This window comes from Sciurus vulgaris, assembly GCF_902686455.1.
Source record: "Sciurus vulgaris genome assembly, chromosome: 19".
Lineage (NCBI taxonomy): Eukaryota > Metazoa > Chordata > Mammalia > Rodentia > Sciuridae > Sciurus > Sciurus vulgaris.
In genome coordinates, this window is record NC_136480.1 from 21,294,785 (window position 1) to 21,317,333 (window position 22,549).

The 22,549-nt window shown below is 48.5% G+C and overlaps 1 protein-coding gene across 1 annotated transcript in view; it reads left to right on the forward strand.

Moving 5' to 3' along the window:
• EIF4E3 (eukaryotic translation initiation factor 4E family member 3) overlaps positions 1-22,549 on the forward strand; it is a 59,508-nt gene that overhangs the window by 3,120 nt on the left and 33,839 nt on the right. Inside the window, exon 2 of the mRNA XM_079122644.1 lies at positions 22,386-22,523. The gene's annotated coding sequence lies outside the window, so the exon portion shown is untranslated. The remainder of the gene's footprint in view (positions 1-22,385; positions 22,524-22,549) is intronic.

The window sequence follows — 22,549 nt, forward strand, 5'->3', positions numbered from 1 at the left end:
TGGTCACACTTCTGAGATCACGTCTTGTAGTGAGCCCGTGTCCTCAACAAGCCCCTTCACCTCTCAGAATCTCAACGTTCCCATTTGCGTCATTCCTGGGGGTCTTGGGTTCTGCGGTTCAGTTTGTCCAGGAGGACATGGAAGGGAGATGGTCATGTACCCCAGATGGGGAGAGATTTAGTCTTCAGAAAAGGCACCAAAGAAGAGCCATTAGGTCCTTACCCTTTAAATGTCTGGGTTTTCTATTGCCACCTGTGGCCCCGTGTGCTTCTAGTTGGGATTTGAGATTCCGTTTAATCATTTGCACAGAATCAAATACCAGAAGCAGCGTAGAAAATGCTGGCTGTCTCACAGCATTTATGTGCCTGCATCTTTCATGCTCCACATTTGCTCAGTCGATCAATACATAAGAAAAAGCCATTAGCATGTCACTGGCCAGAATCCACTGAGTTTCCTTCTGCTGGTTCTTGGAAGTTTCCAGCAGGACTTTCTCATGCTTTCAAGCACAAAGTCAAGAGCCTGCAGAGCAGAGCAGAGCAGCTCTGGGAGATTTCCCCTATTAAAAAAAAAATTTTTTTTTCCATTTTGCTAATAACCCATCTTTCCCTTTTGCACATAGATTTAAAGTTGGGATTTCTCCCCGATCAGTTGTCAGCTCTTTGATGCACATGCAGATGGTGTGGCTCATAAGCGAAATCCTGACCGTCCAGGGGTCAGCTGGCAGGCTGGCCTTGATGGGTACAGCCAAGGCCATAGGTCCTGGGACCACAGAGCCATGGTGGCCGTTGTCTCCTGTCCAGCCTCGTCTCTGCCAGTGAGCACAGTGAACTCTGGGTTAGAGAAGGCTGACGTGCTTAACTGCAACCCGGCTCTTAGAAAATATGAGCCAACGTCTGAGACCAGTGGGTGCTATTACCAGAGGAGGGCCCTCAGGTTGGCCCTCCCCAAAAGAGACTCAAAGAATGTTTTCAAGAATGGAAACAGGCTCTGGAGTCAGGTTTACCTTGATTCATACTCAAGTCCCACCAGTTACTAACTGTGAGTCCTTGGGAAAGTCCTTTGCCTACTCTGAACCTCTGAATCTCAGAGGCCTCTAGTGAGGGAGATACAGTGAACCCATTAAGTCCTGAGGGTTCACTGCTGCAGTGTTTCAATGAAATTGACAGAGGTGCATTGAAATAAGGTTGGAAATCATAATCTAGAGCTTATATATATAGCAATTAATATTACTTATGTTATTATACTATTGTTTTATTGTTATATCATTACATTATACACTGCATGTTATATTCAAGTTTTTATGTGTGTTCCACATTTGGGATGATGGGACATTATGGGTTAAATGAGATCTGCTTACAAAGAGTAGAGCACTATGTGCGCACTCGGGTGGCATGTTACAAACGGGAACCATGATTGCTCTTTGACAGACTATAAATGCCTTGGCTGCTGGTGGCTTGATGGGTTTGTGTCCCCTGCCACCAGCCCAGCCTCACCTTCCTACCCTGTGTGTGTCAGATTCTCATATTCGCATGGCAAGAATGAATGCAAGTCCATAAAACCAAGAGTGTAAGAATACACCTGTGTCCTAGAAACCTAATCTGACTGTGACTTGCCATTTTATCTTGCTGGTAGGGGAAAAAAAGTCCCCTTGGTGCTGCTTTGCTATGGCCGCCTGTGTCTTCATCATGTGCTGCTGCCAGGCAGGTGCCCGTGGTACCTGGGCATTCCAGACAGCAGGTGCTGGTGGGGACATCTCATCTGGCATTGGCTCCTGGTTGCCACCGTGCTTCTGACCTCAGCCACTGAGGGTGACAGGACTCGAGAATGAGAGGCTGGGGTGAGGTGCTGGTGACTGCAGACATGCCCACAGCGTCGCCCTGAGGACTGTGTCCAGGAAGCAGGTGCAGGTCCTGCTCACAGTGCCCTTTCTTCTTCCTCCACATTTGTCTCCAAGGACTCTCCCTGGAAGAGGGTGATAATCCAGTTCTTTCTTGTTCTTCTGGACAATGCAATTAGCCAGTTGCTCTGGGAATTTGTGGATTAAGGTGTTTCGGAAAATGTAAGCCCGGAAGTACCTTGTCATACATCCCTCCTGGGCTAGGAAACCAAGAGCATACTTTGTGCTTGAATTTTTGGAAGGAAAGGGGAAAACAGAGGAAGAAAAATAATCAATTCCTATCTCAGAGTCGTGTTCTTGCTGCTGTAGTGGTTGAATGGCGGAAGGACGCCTTTACATGTGTGCACATGGCATGTCGTCACCCTTCATGGAAGTCAGGAATGGTCTCATGAACGCTTTTTAACACTTGGTTTTCTCCATCTGCAAAGAAATGCAGTTGGACCCCTGCCTCATGTTACATGTAAAAATTGATTCATAATCAACGATAAGCTAAAAGTTAAAAAATCTCAGTAGAAAACATGGTAGTTCATCTTTATGACTGTAAGCTAAGCAATTGTTCTTAGATCTGACCCAAAAGGAGAGGTGACAAAAGAAAAAGATAAATGGAATTCATGACATCTTTAGAAGTTTGTGCTTCGCTGGATGCCATTGACAAAGTGAATACACAGCCCACAGGAGGGAAGAAAATGTCTTCAGATCGTGTAGCTGACGGACAGTCTGTATCCAAAACACATGAGGACTCTTAACTCAGTAATACGAATGCAAACAACCCAGTTTTTTAGATGGGCAAAAGATTTAAGTAGACATTTCTCCAAAAAGATACACCAATGGCCAGGAAGTACAAGGTTGGCATCATGGATCAATACAGAAAGCGCAAAACCATCTGCAAACAATAAGGGCCTGTTGTCAAACAGACAGGAGCAAATGGTGGCCCTGCCGTGGAGGAACTGGGACACTGCGTGGGAGTGGTGGGCGCCCAGTGGATCAGCTGCTTTGGAAAGAGTCTGGCAGCCCCTCAGAAAGTGAAGCACAGAGTTGTCTCCTAAGCCAGGGTGCATCCCTAGGGACCAACCCAGGACAGGCAAATCCTCACGATCACCTGCAGCCATTGTGCCTGGCAGCAAGATGCCTCGAGACCAGGAGAAAGAAGCGGTGCAAGAACCCACCAAGGGACGAATAAAGAAGAACGGCTCACAGTGAGCAAAGAGGACGGGGGACAAAGGCCACACGGCCGTACCATGTCATTCATTCACAGGATAATGGCAGTGACCCACAGAAGGGGGTCCTGGCTGGTGATGCTCCAGCAGATGCACCCGGAAAACATGATGCGCAAGGAAAAAGCCAGAAACAGAAACCACATCCTGTCTGAATCCATCTGTAGGAAACGCCCACCATAGGCAAAGCCACAGAGACGGAACGCAGGCTGGTGTTTCCCGGTGGTCGGGAGGGACTGGACAGGGGCCGATTATGGTATGGTACGTGTTGGTGTCCTAGATTAGGTGGTGCCGATAGTCGCCGAGTTCTGTGAATGTTCTAAGAAAACAGGGAATCGTAAAAAACAAAACCCTTGTGCCAAGTGAAGTCGCCTCTGTGGTCGCCGGGAGCGTCCTTATTAAATGGTGGTTGAAGCTGGTCGTGTCTGCTGAGTGAACGAGGCCCTTCAGGCTGGATTTCTTCTTTCTTTCTCCAGGCTGGCTCCTGGACTGTCACACCTGGCCGCGTGGCCGTGAGAACCAGGTGGCCTTCAGCATACTGTTGTGCTTTGATGCCCCAGCGTCCTTGGGAAGGGGGGCGTTGTGGTTAAGATGCGAGGAGTCCCCCAGAAGCTCACGTGTGAGTCAATGCAAGAAGGTTTAGAGGTGAAATGATGGGGTTACGAGAGCCCTAACCCGGTCAGTGACTTAACCCCCTGATAGGGGTTGACTGGGTGTAACTGCAGGCAGGTGGGGTGTGGCTGGAGGGGTGGTCCTTAGGGGCTGCCTCTGGGGTATATATGATCTATATTGGGACCTGGGGGAGGAACAGTCTCTGCTCCCTGTTGCCATCCATGCCTGCTTTCCTCCTCCGTGCCCTTCCGCCACGATGTTCTGCCTCACCTGGGCCCAGAGCCATGGAGTCAGCCATCTACAAACTGAAACCTCTGAAACTGTGAACCCTCTAAAATCTTTTCCTCCCCTAAAATGGTTCTCAGCAGGTCTTTTGGTCACAGTGACCAAAAAAAGGTAACTAAAACGGGATTAAGGAATTCTTGTTCTGCAAATAGCTTCATCTCTCAGTGCATCCATTGCAAGAGCTAACTTTTTTTTAAGGTTCAGTAATGCACTAAGGTATTTTGCATACATTATCTAACTCGTGCCTACAAAATGCTGTAGTTGCATTTTAGAGATGAGGTAGCTCAAGTCATAGAGCTGGAATGACATAGTTCCAGGTCATGTGGCAGAGAGTGTCAGCACATAAGGTGAAAGTCCACTAGTCTGACCCAGAGTCTAAATTCTCCATAAACACACAGGGATTGTGTTGAGGAACACGTAACTGAAGGGAAAGCGGTAGTGTGACATGAACACTAACCCTCACAGAGGGCTGCCGCCTGGGCACTTCCTCCCAGAGCACACCTTTCTTCACTCCTTAGGCCAGCGCTCCCCTTCCCTGCCACCCACCTGGTCTTCTTCTTCTTGGGTTCTTTTGTTTCATTTCCCACATTGCTAGTACACTAGCAGCTTCCTGAGAAAGGTAAGCATTTTAGTGTTTTACTCACCTGAAAATGCCTTGCTTTACCTTCACACATGATTGATAGTTTAGCTGGGGATAAAATTCTCCTAAGTTGGACAGAGGGACTGATCGTGTTGAACATTTTTTTCCTAATGCTATTGGCATCTAGATTTCCATCTGGGTATCTGCTTTGCAGATTTATCTGTTCAAATTTTCTGTCCATATTTTTTAATAGGTCATTTCTTTTCTCTCTCTCCCCCCCTTTGTGTGTGTGTGTGTGTGTGTGTGTGTGGTGGTGCTGGGGATTGAACCGAGGGCCTTGTGCATGTGAGGCAAGCACTCTGCCAACTGAGCTATATCCCCAACCCCAGACCATTCATTTTCTTATTGAATTTTGAGAGTTCTTTCTGTGTCCTAGAAACAAGTTCTTTTTCAGATATGCCACTTGCATATTTTTGCTCTTGATATGTGGGTTTTTGTTCTTTAATAGTGTCTTTTGAAAAGGCAAAAGATTTTAATTTTGATGAGGTCTAGTTTGTCTACATGGATTATGATATGAATCATGCTTTTGTTGATTCTGGCTTAAACCAGAGTCACAAAGACTTTCTTCCCCCAGTTTTATTGTTTGAGATATATATTTTGCATTTAATTATATTTTCATGTTTAGTTAGTTCTTATAAATGGTATGAGATATAGATTGAAGGTTGCCATTTTTTTCCCACGTGGATATCCAATTGTTTCAGTTCTCTTTGTTAAAAAAAAAAAAAAAAAAAAAAAAAAAAAAACATTGTTTATTCAGTTGCCTTTATACCTGTGTCAAAAATGATTCCATGTATGTGTTGATCTATTTTTAGACTCTTTTCTATGCAGTTTTTTCTATTTGTCTATCTTGATGCTACACTTGTGTTGGTTATTGTGGCTTTATAATGAGCCTTAAAATCAAAAGGTTTTATTCCTCCAATTTTGATCTTTTCCCATTGGATTTGGCTCTTTTAAGTCATTAGTATTTAAATGTGTTTTAGAATCCAGTTATCAAATTCTGAAAAAAAAAAACAAAACTGGGATTAGTAAAGATCAATTTGAGGAGAATGACATTCTACTGCATCCTCCTACACACAACCAAGGTGTATCACTCTATTTACTTGGATCTTCTTTAATTTCTCTAACTAGTTTTGTACTATCAATGTTCAATTCTTATACATTGTGAAATTTATAAGCATTTCACATTTTATACTATTCTAAATGGTAATTTAAGAAATTTCACTTTCCAATTGTCTATTGGTAGCATAGAAAAATAGAGTTGATTTTTGAATATTGATCTTTTTTGAAATTTTTCACAGCATGCCTATCATAATAGCTTTTTTTAATTCCATCAATTTTCTACATAGATGATCATGTTGTCTGTGACTGAAGACAGTTTTACTTCTTTCCCAATTTGGATGCCTTTTAATTTCTTTTCTTGCCTTATTCCATTGGCTAGCACCTCCGATACAGTTCTACATAGAAGTGATGAAAGCAGACTGCATTGGTCTCTTCCTTTGTATCAAAGGCAAAGCATCCAGTCCTTCACCATTAAGTGTTATATTAACTATAGGTTTTTATAGATGCCTGTAGATAAACATGTTCCCTTCTATTCCTACTTTGCTGAGAGTTTTTTTTTTTAATTAGGAGTGAATGTTGGATTTTCACAGATGTTCTCTGCATCAGTTGATCTTTTAGATTTACATTTTTGGTTTGGTAAATTCTTAATTATATTGATGAACTTTCACAGGTTAAGCCAACGTGAATTTTTGAGATAAATCCCACTTAGCCACAAAGTTTTATCACTTTTAGAAATTCTTGTATTATACTTGATGAAATTTTGTTTAGAATTTGTTTATTTACATTTGTGAGGGTTATTGATCTTTGATTTTCTTTTCTTGGGTTGCTTTGTCTGGTTTTTGTTGCCGGGTAAAGACTAACCTAACAGGGAAGTATTTTCTCCTTTTCAAATGTTTTGCATCTCTGTAGAATTGGAATCATTTTTTCCTTAAATGTCTGGTGGAATTCACCAGTGATACCATCTGAGCTTGGAGTTTTCTTTGGGAGAAGGTTTTTAAACTACATTCCATTTCTTTTATAAATATATAGCTGCGATAGCTGTTTCTAAGTAAACTCAGGTGGTCTGTGTCTTTCAAGGAATTTTCCCTGTTACTCATTTTGCCAACTTATTGGATGACATTGTTAATAACATCCCTTTGTATTCTCCTACGTTTCTAGAGAAACTGTATTTGCATCACCCATCTCAATTCTGTTATTAGCCATTTTTGTCTTCTTGGTTTTTCTTTGTGCAATCTAGCTATAACTTTATTATTTTTAATCTCAAAGGATCATATTTTGTTGTCATTGATTTTTCGGTACTGTTTTTCTGACTGCTCTTGCTGTTATCTTTCCATGTGTTCTGTTCTGCTCCTTCTTTCTTTCTTCTCTGTGAGTCCAGTAGGCTGCTGCTTTCCAGTTTCCCGCTGTGGGAGCTGAGTTCACTGATTCGAGGTCTTTCTTACACCATCGTCTTAGAGTTGTCCTCTGAGAACTCTTCATGCAAACCCGCTTGACTTGATATGTGTGTCTCCAATTCGTCCATTTCGGGGTACTTTCTAATGTCCCCTTTGATTCCTCTTTTGGTGCATGGTTTGTGCAGAGATGGGTTGTTTAGTTTGTAAGTACGTGGGGATTCACAGAGCTCTGGGAATTCATCATTTCTGATTTGATTCCATTGTATCCGAGAATATACGTAGTTGACTTCAATTCTGGTAAACTTATTGAGACTCTTTTGATGGCCCGGAACATGAGTTATCTTGGTAACACTCCATGTGCACTTGAAAAGAACGTGTGCTGTGTTGTGCTTGGGAGGAATGTTCTGTGAATGTCAACCAGGTAAAGTTGGTTGATTGCATTAAGATCTTCTGGGTTCTTACTGATTTTCTCTCTATTTGTCCTTTCTCTGACTATAATTCCACATCTCTTTCTCTTTACATCTGTAACTATTTTTGCCCCATGTATTTTGGGGCTCTGTGATCAGGAGCAACAATGTTTGGATTTATTATATCCTCTTGGTGAGCCGACTTGTTGCTGATGGGCCTTCTTTATTCCTGGTCATGTTCTTTGTTCTGAAAGTCGCTTAATGTGACATTAACATAGTCTCTCCAGTTTTCTTTTGCGAGTGTATCTTTTTCCATTCCTTTAACATTAAATCCTATTTTATTGTAGGATATGCTCATGAAACACAGGAAAGGATCAAAATCACTTCTAATTTTGTTTATGACCTCAGTCTGGAATTTCAGGGTATGTGCCTGAGTTTTTGTGAGTCCACGATGTGTGGGTTTTAGTGAATTATCACAATTCTCTTGCTCCTTTAACAGTCTTTCTGGAAAATAATAAGTGCTCAGTAAATAGTTGAAAGTTTTTACATAGTACATAGAAAGAAAAGTATTGCGTCCTCTATTTTTTTACCATGTCTGTGCTTCAAGTTCAAGTGCGTTCTTGTAGAAAGCATTATGCCGGGCCTTGCTGTTTATCCAGTCTAACTCCCAGGAGTCCGCTGGGTGTGTAGACTTTGCATTTGACGTGAACACTGGCACAGTAAGACTTACGTTTAGCGTCTTGCTATTTGTTTTCCACTTGTCTTGCCTGCTCTTTGTTCCCTTTCCCTATTTTTATGCTTTCTGTCAGATTAATTCACTATTACTTGGATTTCTTTTCAGTTTCACTGCTGGCTGCGCAGCTGTGAATCTGCTCCGACAGGGTTTGATTTCGGTGTAGGGCACACCTGCAGGTGACGGTGACCGTCCGCCTCCTGGATGAGACCTGGCGGTGACACCCTCTCCTTTCCTGCCCCCGACCTTCCTGCTGTCCTTGTCACGTGTTTCTTTTGTCTGTTATGAAACCCACGCTACATTGTTACTGTTTTTGTTTAAACCATCCATTGTCTTTCAGAGGTTTTTAAATGATGAGATTCTTGCGTTTGCCCATGTGGCTGCCATTCCCAGTGCTGTTCGCTCCTCCTGTTGGTCTTCGTCCCTTCTGGTGCCCTGCGCTCCTGCTGGGGTCCTGTGACCTTCCTGTGGTGTCGGTCCTCTGGTTAGGAGCACCTGCAGCTTCTGCGTGCCCGAAAGCCTCTCTCTCCTCTCTTCTCTCTCTCCTCTCTTCTCTCTCTCTCCTCTTCTCTCTCTCCCATCTCCTCTCTCTCTCTCTCTTCTTCTCTCTCCTTTTGTTTCTTTTTTTTTTTTTTTTTGCTTCATTGATTTTTCTCTATTATTTTTCTGTCCCTGATTTCAAGGACTCTGCTCTTATCTTTGTTTCCTCCTTCCTTCTCCTTGCTTTTGGGTTTGCATTTCTCTTTTTTCCTAGGGTTTTAATGTAGGAATTTAGATCATGGATCTGAGACCTCTCCTCTGTTCTGGTGTAAACATTTGCTGCTGTAAATTTTCCTCTCAGCAATGCTTTACCTGCATCTGACATATTTTAATATGTTGTATTTTCATTCATATATTTAAATTTCCTCTGATCTTTCCTTTTCAATCCATACGAATATTGTGTAATTTTCAAGCATTTGGAAATTTTCCTGTTGTTTTTGTTATTTATTTCTTTTAAACTTCCAAATCTCACCACATAATCATCCCTGATTTTATGCCAAAATTTTTTTCACAAAAAAGGGAGGTGTGTAATTTTTTTTAAATTGCACTGGCATTACTTAAAATTATTTATTATCAAACTGTCTTTGGTGTAAGATTAGGGTGCACAGAATACTCACAAATATACCTTAAAAATGAATAGTCCAAATCAATGCACATTGTTTCTTCATGAAAGTTTAGCAAACGTTTTTCCAACCTGAAAAAAACACATTAGCTGTTATTGATTTGCGCGTGATAGTTACAATGCTACACTTGAGAAAACTTAGCACCGTGTTGTGAAGTGTGGACATAGAAAATGTAATCTTGTGCCTGAAGATTCTGCACTGTGGTTGCTGGTTTTGTTGTCTGATGCTCCACTCTCAGTGCCCCTCATGTGATGTGTCCACGGTTAGTACTGCAGGCTCTAATCAAGCTGTGCAAGCCAGCTTTTGGAAATACAGTGTCGTGCACATGTGCTAAGAATTCCAAGTTCACAGCTCATGGTGTGTGAGAAGACAAACGTGCATCCTTGTGTCACTGGTGAATACGTCGCTGCTCAGTTTACTTTGAAGCAGCGTGCTGAACAGAATTATAGCATGCAATGATTTTGCAGTGGAAGGCGATAAATCAATTTTTGGACTAAAAAAGAAACAGTGCAACAGTTATGCCGGAGTGAAGGTCACGTGGTGAAAGGCAGTTATAGAGATTTGTTTATTATCTAGTATGCAGTCTGTCTTCATGAATGTTACATGAGCTCCGGAAAAAAAATGTGTGTTCCGTTCAAGTCCTGTATATGGCTATCTGATCCTGTTGGCTGGTTTCGTGACTCATTTCTTACGTATCTTTGCTGATTTTGTCTGTCTCTGAGAGTGGAATGTTGAAATCCTGGGCTATCATTATAGATTGCTTGTTTTCCTTTCATGTCTGTCAGGTTTTGCTTTGTGTATTTTCAGGTGCTGTTGTTTGGTGCATATGTGTTTAGAATCTCATGTTCTCCTAATAGGTGGATCTTTTCACAGTTGTGCATCATTCTTCTTGGTCTCTGTGAACTTTGCCCTGAAGTCTACCTTATCTGAGATTGATGTTGCCACTTTTACTTTTTTTTAACTTTTTTTGGAGGGAGTTATTATTCACATGATGAAACTTTCCCCATCCTTTTCCTTTCCACCTACCACATGGTTTTTGGAGTGTGTGTTCTGTAGATAGCCTTTTGTGGGATCATGATTTTCACTGTTGTTTGTTAATCCACCCTGCCTGCTGGAAGTAGATGTCTAAGCCCTCTGCCTGGCCTTAATGGTTGGGGCACAGTGGGATCACAGTTTTGCCGGTGTGTTTGGCCACCGTGGATATGTCTAGGAGCTTTTCAACTTGCTGAACTTTTCCTTTTATGAACCCTTGGCTGGAGGAAGCAGACTTTTTTGGTCTCTGCTCATGGGCATTTCTGGGTTGCCAATTTCTCCAGTACCACGTCTAGGAGACATGAGACCAAAAGGAAACCTAGAGAATTCACTATGACATTGTACCTTGAACCCCAAGGTCCCTGGCTGGGCTTTACCCTTTTTCAGTGTCATTTAATGTTTCCCTCTGTACCATGTTCAGGGCTTTGTTGTGCTCAGTGGGAGGCACCTGCCAAACCTGTCCCTCCATGTCCACTAGAGCTTTCTTCTGTACTTTATTTATTTATTTTGGTACCATGATTGAACCCAGGGGTGCTTAACCACTGAGCCACATCCCCAGCTCTTTTTTACTTTTTATTTAGAGCCAGGGTCTCACTAGGTTGCTGAGTCTGGCTTTAAACTTGCCATCCTCCTGCTTCAGCCTCCTGACCCTAGGCAACAGTGTTTTTCTCTCACAGTACTTGGAAGATTATGCCATTACCTTCTTGTCTGTGTTGTTTCCTGTGAAAAGTCCTCCAGCCTTGCCTTGTTCCTTGGTGTATAATACATTGGGCTTTTTTTCTGCTATTGACCCATTTCATTATGCTCTGCCTCGGTGTGACTGAGTTTTCGTGTGTCTTATTCTTGGGGTTCGGTGAGTTTTTTCCCAGGGCTGGGATAGAGTGAGGGCTTCCCATGCTAGGCTGGCCTCTACCACAGAGCGGCACCCCAGCCCTTATTGACATTCTGGGTTTGTGGCACCTGCAGTCCCTTCTCCACAAGGCGAGCCCTAGGTGGCTGCTGGCTTGCACCTGCCAGTCCCTCTGCTTTTCCCCGAGTGGGTGTCCGTGTGCAAGGACACCAGCCATGGGAGCACTTAGGGCTCTGATCCGACACTAGGGCTGTGCTTCCAGTGCGTCCCTGAGTCCAGGGCCCTCCTCGTTTCTCAGGTGTCCTCCCCAGGAGCCTGGCGGAGTCCGCGGTGCAGGCGTGGGAGCAGGATGCCTCTCACCGAGGCCGGTTGGTGAGAAGCACTTGCAGGACGGAAGTGAGTCGCCTCCGTGTGTTCTTCAGTGAGCTCTAGTTTGCAAAGTACTTCTGGGTTCACAGCAAAATGGAGCAGATGGCACAGGGGTGTCCCTTGTGCGCCACCCCACGCGCCCGCTCTCCTGCCTCGTCCACATCCCACGCCAGCTCAGGAGCCCACGACGGCCTGCTGTCACGCACAGTCCAGAGCTTCCTTCAGGGTTCACTCTCTAAAAGACTAAAGATCTCTGTTTATTTTCACGTGGTGCCGAGGATGGAATCCAGTGCTCACGTGTGCAAGGCACGCGCTCCGCCACTGAGCTACTGCCCAGCCCCAGGGTTCGCTCTTGGTTTTACACGTCCTCTGGCTTTGGACAAGCATATGATGACAGGTGTGCCCCCTCACAGGGTCACAGAGGCTAGTCCAACTGCCTGAAAACCCCTCTGTGCCCACGTTCTCATGTCTGCCCCTCCCGCGACCCTGGCGACCACCGATGCTTTGTCTCCACAGTTGTCTTTTCTATGTATTTGGAATCCTACGGTTGGTGGCCTTTTTCTGCTTTGACGTCTTGGAAGGCATTGAAGGCTCCTGCCCGTCTTTGTGGGCTTGATAGCTCATTTCTTCTCAGCAGTGCATGATTTTCCACAGTCCCCGTTCACCACGGTTTACCCACCTGCCCCCCTGCTCCAGGACATCTTGCTTTCTTCAAAATCAGGGTGCTTACGGATACAGCTGCCTTACAGGTTTGTGTGTGGGCTTTTGGGGGACACGTGGCAGCTTCTTGGGGTGAGGTCTGCTGCTCATGTGGTACAGCACTGCCCCACGTCCCACACTCTTCCGGGCTGGCTGGACCAGTCTGCATTGCCAGCAGCAGTGACTGAGCCGCTGCTCACGTCCTCACCGCCCCCAGGGCCTGTCCGTGCCTGGGGTCTTGCTGTGTGGTGGTGTCTCACTGATGCTTTGCTCTGCGCTTCCCCCATGACCCATGACCTGAACATCTTCAAACACACTGTTTCCCATCTGTGTGTCTTCGGTGAGTCCGTTCAAGGCTCTGCTCATGTTTAAAACCAGGTGCTTCATTTTCTTATTGTTGAGTTTTAAAAGTTCTTTATATATTGTGGAGCCATTGGTGTTTTTATTTGGATCATCGTTTTCTGAAGTGCTTGGAGAGGGGCTTCCTTGAGACCTCAGCATTCTAGGCTGTAAAACACATACAGAACTTTCTTCTCTTTTTCGGAGGGAGGTGGAGAAATGATCTTCACCTGAAAACAAAGGAAAAAGACAAGATGCTCCTCTAGGTTGCCTTTGATCTGAAAGAACTGCAGGCTGCTTCTGGAGCAGAGCCCACAGAAGGGGCTGGGGCCCCACGTGGCTCAGGATTGGCTGACAGGCCTGTCCATCAGTCATCGCCAGTCTCTGGGTCTCCAGGGGACTCTGTGGGTAACCAGGGCCTCGCTGGTGGGGTGGGGATGTCACATCAGGAGCACGTCCAGGGAACTGTGCTGGCCTGGGCTGCCGCCAGATGCAGGTGCTAGTGCTGGGGGGGAGGAGTGTGCCCACGGCGAAGGAGGCGCCCTCTGACCTCGGGCTCCTCCCATCCCTCTGCAGGGCCTGTGGCTCCTGTGGCTCCTGTGGCGGGATCCGTTTCCACTGAGTCTTTTCACTTACGCACCAGTTCTTCTGCAAGTGATTCTAATTCTCCAACGAGAGTGGCGCTCGTGGCCGGGTGTCCTTTGCAAGATGAAGGACGTGCTTGTTTTCATGCAGATTTGAAAGAGACAGAGTGGGTTCCAGCCAACGCTTCCTCCCCACCCCAGGAGATGGGCACCTCCTTGGACCGCCATCGTGTGATGGGCATGCATCCTGTTGCCATGACAACTGGCACTCACCAGCTTGCCTGGTGAAAGAAGGGTTCGGATTCTTTCTTTGATACAAGACTTGACCAAACACTGGGGCTCTGGTTTTTTTAATTCCGATAATTCAATTTCAGTTTGGGGATATTTTCTTTTTCTTTTTAATGTGGGCTGGTTTGGAGAGTTAGAAACCTAAAACCCATTCTAGTGGTCAACCCTTCGGGATAAAAAGAGAGGACTCCCAGGTCACCTGCTCCTGAGCACAGGAAATGGAGGTGCCTCTGCAAGTCACGATCTTTTCTGGTGTCTTCTGGCTGAATGAAATCAGCAGAGACCCCGCAGCAGCTTATTCAGATGCTGTGCAACCCTACTAAGCGTGAATCCGTTGCTCTTCCCCATCTGGACTGCACCGGCCATAGGCTGGTGTCTTTACCAGTACTTCACACCTGGCCTTCATGGGTGGTTTGCCCTCTCACACAGCTAAATTCCGATTCTTGCAAGGAGTCTGGTTTTATTAATGATTTTCAGTCAGAATGAAAAATAGAGAATTATTTGCATCATTAACTGTGCTTTTGCAAAATGTGAAGAATATGGCATTGCCTTTTATTGACAAGATTATATTTAATGTCACAAAATAGTTTAGTCCAATAAGATAAGGAAAATGTGAACGTCGGGCATTTTAGAGATGTATGGTAGTCAGCTTTTTGTGGCTGGGACCGAAATACCCAATGAGAATAAGTTAGAGGAGGCCAAGTTTGCTTTGGTGCGTGGCTTCAGAGGCTCAGTCCATGGCTGGCCAAGTCCATTGCTCTGGGCCTCAGTGAGATAGCGCATCGTGGCCGAAGGGCCTGGAGGAGGAAATCTGCTCAGCCCCTGGTGCCCGGGAAACAGACAGGGAAGGATGGAAGGGGCACTTCCTTCCGGGACCCGCCTCCTCCAGCCAGGTCCCCAATCACCACCCAGTGAGTCCATTCAAACTAGGATGGCCGATGAGGCCCAGCTCGGAGTCCGGCCAGGCCATCTCCCCCCACATTCCTGCATTGACACGGGAGCGTGGGGACACCTCGCATCCACAACAGGCTGCCAGCCACGTTCAGGAGAACTCAGAGTGTAGTTCTGAGGACGTTGCTGGATTCTGAAAGGACAGAGTGACTTGGTGCTCATCCACCTCCAGGATCACAGTCAACGACAGTCAGTACTGGTGGCACCAGAGTTGGAGTCAGCGTGGGCCCGTTCCTCCCGACCCCAGCTAGAGCCCACGTTTTCTAAGAGCACTTGAATGTCAGCGTGTGCCTACGTTGAGCCTCTGGGAATCAGAGGCTACGGCACCACGGAGGCTAAGTCACTCCTAAGGAAATACCCCAGCGAGCAGCTGCACCTCACGGCCCTGCGGAACCATGAGAGAGACGAGGAGCTGGGGCATTCGGCGCCGCTGGGTAGTGGGGGTGTCCAGCTGCGGCTGGTGGAGACAGGAGGGGACTTGGGGCTTTGTTTCCTTATTGTTTTGTTTGGGAAATAGCCGGCTTATTGATGAAGGCAGAGTCTCTCATTAAGATCACTCGGGCACAGGGTGACCTGAAACCATGAGTCCCTGTGGGCCACCAGGTGCGCCTGCCCCACCTCCTGCCTCCGCTCCCCGTGCGAGATTCTCTTGCATGGCTCTGAGTACTTGAATATGGTAGGTGATCTTCAAGGAGAATCTTAGGTCCCTGGTTCCATGATGACACAAAACAGGCGCTGCTTTCCGTCATCTCTGGGGCATCTTTGAGAATCTGCCAAGAAGAGGAGTCTGTGGTCCTGGTGGGGGCTGGGGGTGGGGGCCAGACCCTATAAGGACAGGGATTTTTTTTTCTTCTTTTTTAAAAATCCTTTTTAGGTAGACATGACAGTACAGTATATTTTTTTAAACTTTTTTACTCGTTCTAGTTAGTTGTACACGGCAGTAGAATGCGTTTATGTGTTTTGATAGATCACACATAAACAGAGTAAATCGCTCATTTGTCTGATTGCACATCCTGTAGCACCACGTGGCTCACGCAGTCACACATGTACATGAGGTCATCGTGTGGGATTTGTTCTACCGTCCTTCCCACCCCACGCCCCTTCCCCACCCATTGTGAATTAGCTTCCGCCTGTCAGAGAAAACATTTGACCTTTGGTTTTGGGGTTTGGCTTATTCCGCTTAGCATGATATTCCCCAGCTCCATCCATTTACCAGCAAATGCCACAATTTCATTCTTCTTTAAAGCTGAGTAATATTCCATATGATGGAACATGGAAAATCACACACACACACACACACACACACACACACACCCCACAGTTTCTTATCCATTCATCTGTTGAAGGGCATCTAGGTTGGTTCCACATCTAGCCATTGTGCAGTGAGCAGCTGTGAACATTGATGTGCTGCGTCACTGTACTGTGCTGATTTTAGGCCCCTTGGGTATAAACCGAGGAGAGGGACAGCTGGGTCCAGTCAGGGTTTTCTGAGGAGTCCCCTCACCGCCTTCCAGAGCAGCGGCAGCAGCCTGCACCCCCAGCAGCCCTGCGGGTCGCCTGTTCCCCAGTCCTGGCCTGCGCCTACTGTGCTTGTATCTGACACCTGCCTTTCTGACTGAGGGGAGAGGGAATCGCGGAGTGCTCTGATTGGCGTATCCTGGCCCCACGTGGAGTGTCGCCTCCTCTAACGGCCCCTCCTTGTGGAGGTTCTCTGGTCATGTCTTCATGCGTCAGCACAGGATGTCCAGCGGGGCAGGGTCACAGACCCGGGCAGGCTTCCTCGCGATGGAGTCCCACGTCAGATGGCCCCGCTCTCCTGGTGGAGGGTGAGCCGCTGAGGAAGGGGGTCCGTGCTCACCGGCTACGCCGAGGGCGGCCTGGGTATTGACAGAGCCCGTCAGGTGGCGCTCAGGACTCTGCTCCAGATTTGCTTGTACTGGGCGATATTTTGACCCGGAGAAGAACGGAGGGTCTGGGGTCAGCGCTCTCCATTCATCTCTTTCCCCCAGGGCCCCACTGCACCGTCACTGGGAAAGGGTTTATTTGGGGAAGGGTCAGTGCTTCGCCTCCTCCCAGAGACGGCCCTTTGAGGCTTGATGGATGGTCCTCCCCTGGGAAGGGTCAGTCTTAGGAGGTGCCGTCTGCTTCCTCGCGCCCTCTTCCCGGCCCACACTGCTTTGGGATTTGTCATTTTCCATGTCTTGCGTTATGAACGCAGGAAAGTTCTGTCCAATTCGATCTGCTGTCTTTCCTGTTCTCATCCCACCTCCCTTCCCTTCATTCCCCTTGTCTCATTAACTTCTGTTCGCCCCCCACCCCTTATTGTGTGTCAGCATCTACATAACAGAGAGAGCATGCGACCTTTGGGTTTTTTTTTTTTTTAATTGGTTTATTTTGCTTAGCATGATATTCTCCAGCTCCATCCATTTATTGACAAATGCCATAATCTCATCCTTCTTTATGGCTCAGTAATATTCCATTGTGTATATGTACCGCATTTTCTTTATCCATTCCTCTGTTGAAGGTCACCTAGGTTGATTCCATAGCTTGGCTGTTGTGAGTTGAGCTGCTATAAACATTGGTGTGGCTGTGTCACTGTAGTGTACTGATTTTACATCCTTTGGGTATAAACTGAGGAGTGGGGTAGCTGGGTCAAATGGTGGGTCCATTCCAAGTTTTCTTGGAAATCTCCATTCTGCTTTCCATAATGGATGCCAATTTTCAGTCCCACCAGCAACATATGAATGAACCTTTTCCCTACATCCTGACCAGCATTTATTGTTGCTTGTAGTCTTGATAATAGATCAGGGATTCTGTAACTGCAGGGGTGTCTTTGCCTAAACACTTGTAAAGTATCTTCCTGGTTCCTAATGTAGCACTTTGCGCAGTGATAAGGGTCCTGAAAAATTCATGCAATGTGTCTTAAAACAAATAATGTGGCTTCATTTCAAAGACTTTTTCTTTTTTTTTTTTTTTTTTTTTTTTTTTTTTTTTTTTTGGTACTGGGGATTGAACCCAGGGCCATGGGCTTGCAAGGTAAGCACTCTACCAACTGAGCTAGCTACCAAGCCCTATTTTCCTTTCTGATTGGCCCATCAGTTGACAATGGCTTCTCAAGTTTTAGCCTACTCAGCTCTTAAGAAATAAACAGTGTACGAGGCATTCCGATCCAGGCCTGGGTAAAGTGTGGTCTGGAAGGTCACTCACTGCGTGACCATGGCTTACAAGATTCTCCCAGGCTTGCATGGTCAGCTGCGCCCCAGGAGCTCAGGCTGGGCGTGCAGAGGGACAGACGGGCAACTGGCCACACTGTTGCTGAGTATGTTGATGAAGCTGATATTTTCTAAGTGCGGATTTCTTTTGTGAATTTCTTAAAATTTCCTCTTTTTAATGATTACTTGTAGAGGGCGGGGACTGGGGAATGAACTCAGGGACACCTGACCACTGAGCCACCTCCCCAGCACTATTTCATATTTTATTTAGAGACAGGGTCTCACTGAGTTGCTTAGGGCCTCGCTTTTGCTGAGGCTGGCTTTGAACTCGCGATCCTCCTGCCTCAGCCTCCTGAGCCGCTGGGATGACAGGCATGGACCACTGATCCCGGCTTTATGATTACTTCTCATTTTAAAAAGCAGGTGGAAAAGGTATACTTTGATGAGAAATCTGTTTTTTGTTGTTTTGTTTTTAATTTCACAGAAGGGCCGTTAGCACAACCAAGGCTGAAGAATGCCCTGGGCCCTGGAATGTGACTTCTTGGCTTTTTGCTTCTGGGTGGGTTTCTGTCTTGTTCGTTGGGGTCCTGGTAGGCCTCGGCCCTGGAGGCTGCAGGAGCAAATGTGGCCATGCTGTGGGGGATGTTCTTGGTGGTGGTGCTGTCCCCAAGATCGACGTAGGTATTAAAACTGAGTCTTCAAAATGGCGAGAGTCCCTCCCTGGGCTCTGCTGTTTTTCGCTGGCCCAGTCCCCCTGTACCAGGACATCAGCACGTGACATGGGGCGGGCAGTGCTCTGCAGACCTACTCCTAGCTGCCAGCCATTCTAGGTCGCCAGGATTCAGGGGTTTTCCTGAACTGGGCACTGGAACCTGGGTCTCCAGTGGTCGCAGCAGCACAGCGCAAGGCTAATCGGGATGGTGGCTCATGCTGCGCACTCAACAAGCTGGTCAGACCTCGCCGTGCTGGGCAAAGGGTAACAGTCTGGTTCTCGCAGCAGAGAAGAGGCAGGGTTGTCCCCGCCAGGAAGAGTGGAAAGGAAGCGGAGCCAAGGAGACATGGCGCGCCTGACCTTTGGCCTCACCTTGCGTCCTGTCCTGACTCACCCGCAGGGTGGGGCGGGCACCTTGCAGGCCTGTGGTGCAGCCGGGCAGGGGGCTCAGAGGGTGGACTCCTCCATACCGATGGCTGCCCCGCGTGGACGGTTCCCGGATCACATTGTCTCCCTACCGTCCATCTCTTCCTGTCTTTTGAGACTTACTGAAGACCCTATTGAGGCCCGCCAGCCCGTCCCCCGCCCACTGATTGCGGCACCTGCTTGCTGGGCTGTCCGCAGGCGTCAGTGACCACGGCTGGATCCAAAGCCCGTGACCGGCGGAGGGTGTTGGTCGAAGCTGCAGGTGATGGACGTGGACCCTGGCAAAGCTCAGAGGACGTGGACGCACAGAGAAGAGGGGAAAGGTCTCAGGCAGGACACGGGAATGGGTGTGGAGTGTGCAGACCTGGGGGCTGCGGCGTCCTGACGGCCTCAGGGGCTGGTCCTCCTGGGAGCCAGGTGCTGCGCAGAGCAGGAGGGACCAGGCCCTGCCAGGAGCTGCTGTGGTGGAAACTGAGGACGCACCCAGGGACGGGGCAGATCTGTTTAGAAATAGATCGTATTTCCATACACACCTTATCAAATACATATATTTAACATATACTTAGGTATTTGCAAGTACATGTAAATATGTGTATGTAATACTTTCTCTCACACACACACACACACACACACACACACGCACGCGCCAAAACGTATTTGGAAATATGCGTGCAGTGTATCTGCAAAGGTGGGTCCAGCTGTGAAGGACTCTGCATGCTGGGCTGGAGATTTTTGTCCTCCAGCTGTGAGCCCAGAAATAAGATGACAGAAATATTTGGATTGGTTTATTTCATTTAGCATGATATTCTCCAGCTCCATCCATTTACTGACAAATGCCATAATTTCATTCTTTATGGCTGAGTAATATTCCACTATGTATTTGTACCACATTTCCTTTATCCATTCCTCTGTCGAAGGGCACCTAGGTTGGTTCCATAGCTTGGCTGTTGTGAGTTGAGCTGCTATAAACATTGGTGTGGCTGTGTCACTGTAGTGTGCTGATTTTACGTCCTTTGGGTATAAACCAAGGAGTGGGATAACTGAACAAATGATGCCCAGATGTTCTCCCGAACACATCTTGGTGCCAGCGGTGTGACCCACCCTGTGCCAGGCATAGGGGTGCAGAGATGAGCAAGAGGCCAGCGTGGGAGAGGACAAGCCTGCGCTGGAGTGGAGGCAGCAGCGAGTGCGGTGCCCGCAGCCCCAGAGCAGTCTGGGAGGTACCACACCCCGTGGGCACTGGGAGGACTTCCGGCCTGGTCCTGGGAGCTGTCAAAAGCCATGGTGGCACTTGTCAGGGCCGGTGGATCTGGTGCCTGGGCGCTGTTGCCGGGCAGCTGCATGGCAGCAGAGCAGGGGCGCCGGCTTGGCCGCGGGGCGTCGTGGCCATCTAGGAACGAAGAAGGAGGGCCATCCCAAGGAGGCTGGCCCAGGAGGACGGAGCTCTGAAGAGCAGGCCCGGCCCCGGCCCATCGCCCAGTGACCCTGCAGACCAGCTTCCTCCATGCAGGCGCTGACCATGTCACTTCCTGTACCGCGTCCCTTCCTCGTCTGGACCAGACCCCCGGGGTCCTCAGGACCCAGCCAACCGGTTGAGCTCTGCCTCCCGGCAGCTTGCACAGAGAGAGCTCCTGGAGTGACCGTGTCCCCCATGAAGTCTGGGGCTGAGCTGGCCGATGACCGCCTGGCCGATGATTGCCTGGCCGATGACCGCTGGGGGTCTCCGACTTGCCCGCAGCAGGGTCCTGTCTGAAGCTGAGATCGGTCTCACTCAGGAATCACCGCAGGCCGCCCTGAGCCGCAGGGTCCCCGGGCCGCCTCCCAGCCCTGGCCCAGCTGACCACCTCCGACGCTGCTGGAGGCCTGGGCCTGTGCCCGCGGGCGCTGCTGTCCCTAGCGGCCTGGGCTCCGCCATCTAGTGGCCACTGCCGCCTTTTTCCTTGAGTGCTTTAAGCAGAAAGGAAAACAGAGTTCCCACGGAGAAGCCAGAGCTGCGTATTCACAGCATCGCACCCTGTAAACAGGAAACTTCTCAGGCTCAGAGGAGCCGAGGACGTGAGCAGCACACTGCCAGCGGGCCCTGCCGCCGCCGTGCAGCGGACACTGAGTCACACGCACCTGTGATGGCGGCCGGGCAGCGATGCCTGCTCTCTGTCGTGGTCATGCTTACGGGTGAGTCTCCAGCCCGCGCTGGGGCAGCTGCACGGCGGGCACGCAGCAAGTGTGTACCGGATGTGGATCAGTGACGCGTGGTGTTCACCGTGTCCTTACTGAACACCAGGCCCTCGAGGTGCATGGTTTTTTCTCCCTGATACAAGGGATTGAACTCGGGGTTGCTTAACCACTGAGCTACGTCCTCGGCCCTTGATTATATTTTCTTTCGAGACAGGGTCTCACCAAGTTGCTCAGGACCTCACTAAGTTACTGAGGCTGGCCTTGAACTTGCCATCCTCCTGCCTCAGCCTCCTGAGTACGAGATGACAGCGTGGGCCACCGCGCCCAGCCACACTTCTCTTCTGATCTCGATGGTGGTTCTGGAGCTCTGGACTGTCGGGTGCCTGTTCCTCAGGTGTGGAGACTGAGGCACAGAGAGCATAGGAACCCTGCGAGGCTCGGGAGAAGTGAGCTCTGCCTTGGGTCTTCTGCCTTAGAGACGGGGCGTTCAGGAACTGCTCCTGTCACTCACCAGGTGCCCCCGGTTAGACATGAGGGGAACCTCCTTCAAGACCTCCAGCATGTCCCAAGTCTGTCTGATGAGCGAGGCAAGGTCCGCTTCTTGCAGTGCTGTGACAGGTCATCAACGGAGGAATGTCACTCGCCAGCTCTGTGGCCATGGACTGGCTCAGTGTCCCTGCACCTCGGCCTCCTGGTGGCTTAGAGGAGAAGGCCTTCCCACCCCGCCCCAGCATCCTTCTGTTCCTCAGACATCCCAGGGAGCAGGATGTGAGTGGAAGAGAGAGGACCACTTGTTACTAGGCAACCAGCGCCCGCCTCGCCCACGTTGCCATGGTAATGATGAAAGTCGCGCTGGTGGGATTTCCAGCTCCTGCTAATTGCGTGCGCGCTCTCAAGGTCTCTGCCTCCTGCTTGCTTGCTCACCGGCTCTGACTTTCTCCTTCTTCTAGTAACTGTGGAGCCATCTCCTCCTCGCCTCCACGTGTGCCCTGCCCAAGGCGGCCCTAGTGCAGTGGAGGACCTGGAAATGGAACCCGACTGTGCCTTTGAGTCACTGTGTGACCTTGGACAGGTTACCCAGCTTCTCTGGGCCTCCGTTTCCACAGCTGGAAAATAAAGGTGTTGGAATAGTGATCCCTGTGTCAGGTTCCTCCTGGATCTCAAATCCTTGGATGCCTAGAGAGCATGTCAGGGGAACAGACCACACTGTTACTAGGCAACCGGCAGGCACCCTGCCCAAGTTGCCTTGGTGACTGGTGCTGGAGGGGAGGGGAGGGGCTGCTGCAGCTAATTGCTTAATTATTTATGAGTGCCTCAAGTCCTTTCTGTTGTTTTCGTTGCTAGGGGCTGTGGGGTCACCTCCTCCTCTCTCCTGCCACCCCAAGCCGTCCGCCCGGCGGGTTATGCAGTGGGGCAGCGCCTTGGCCAGGACCTCAAGCCTGCCTTCTAGGCCCGCCTCACCTCCCAGAGCGGTGGCCTCAGGTAAGTCAGCTCACCGCCCTGGCCTC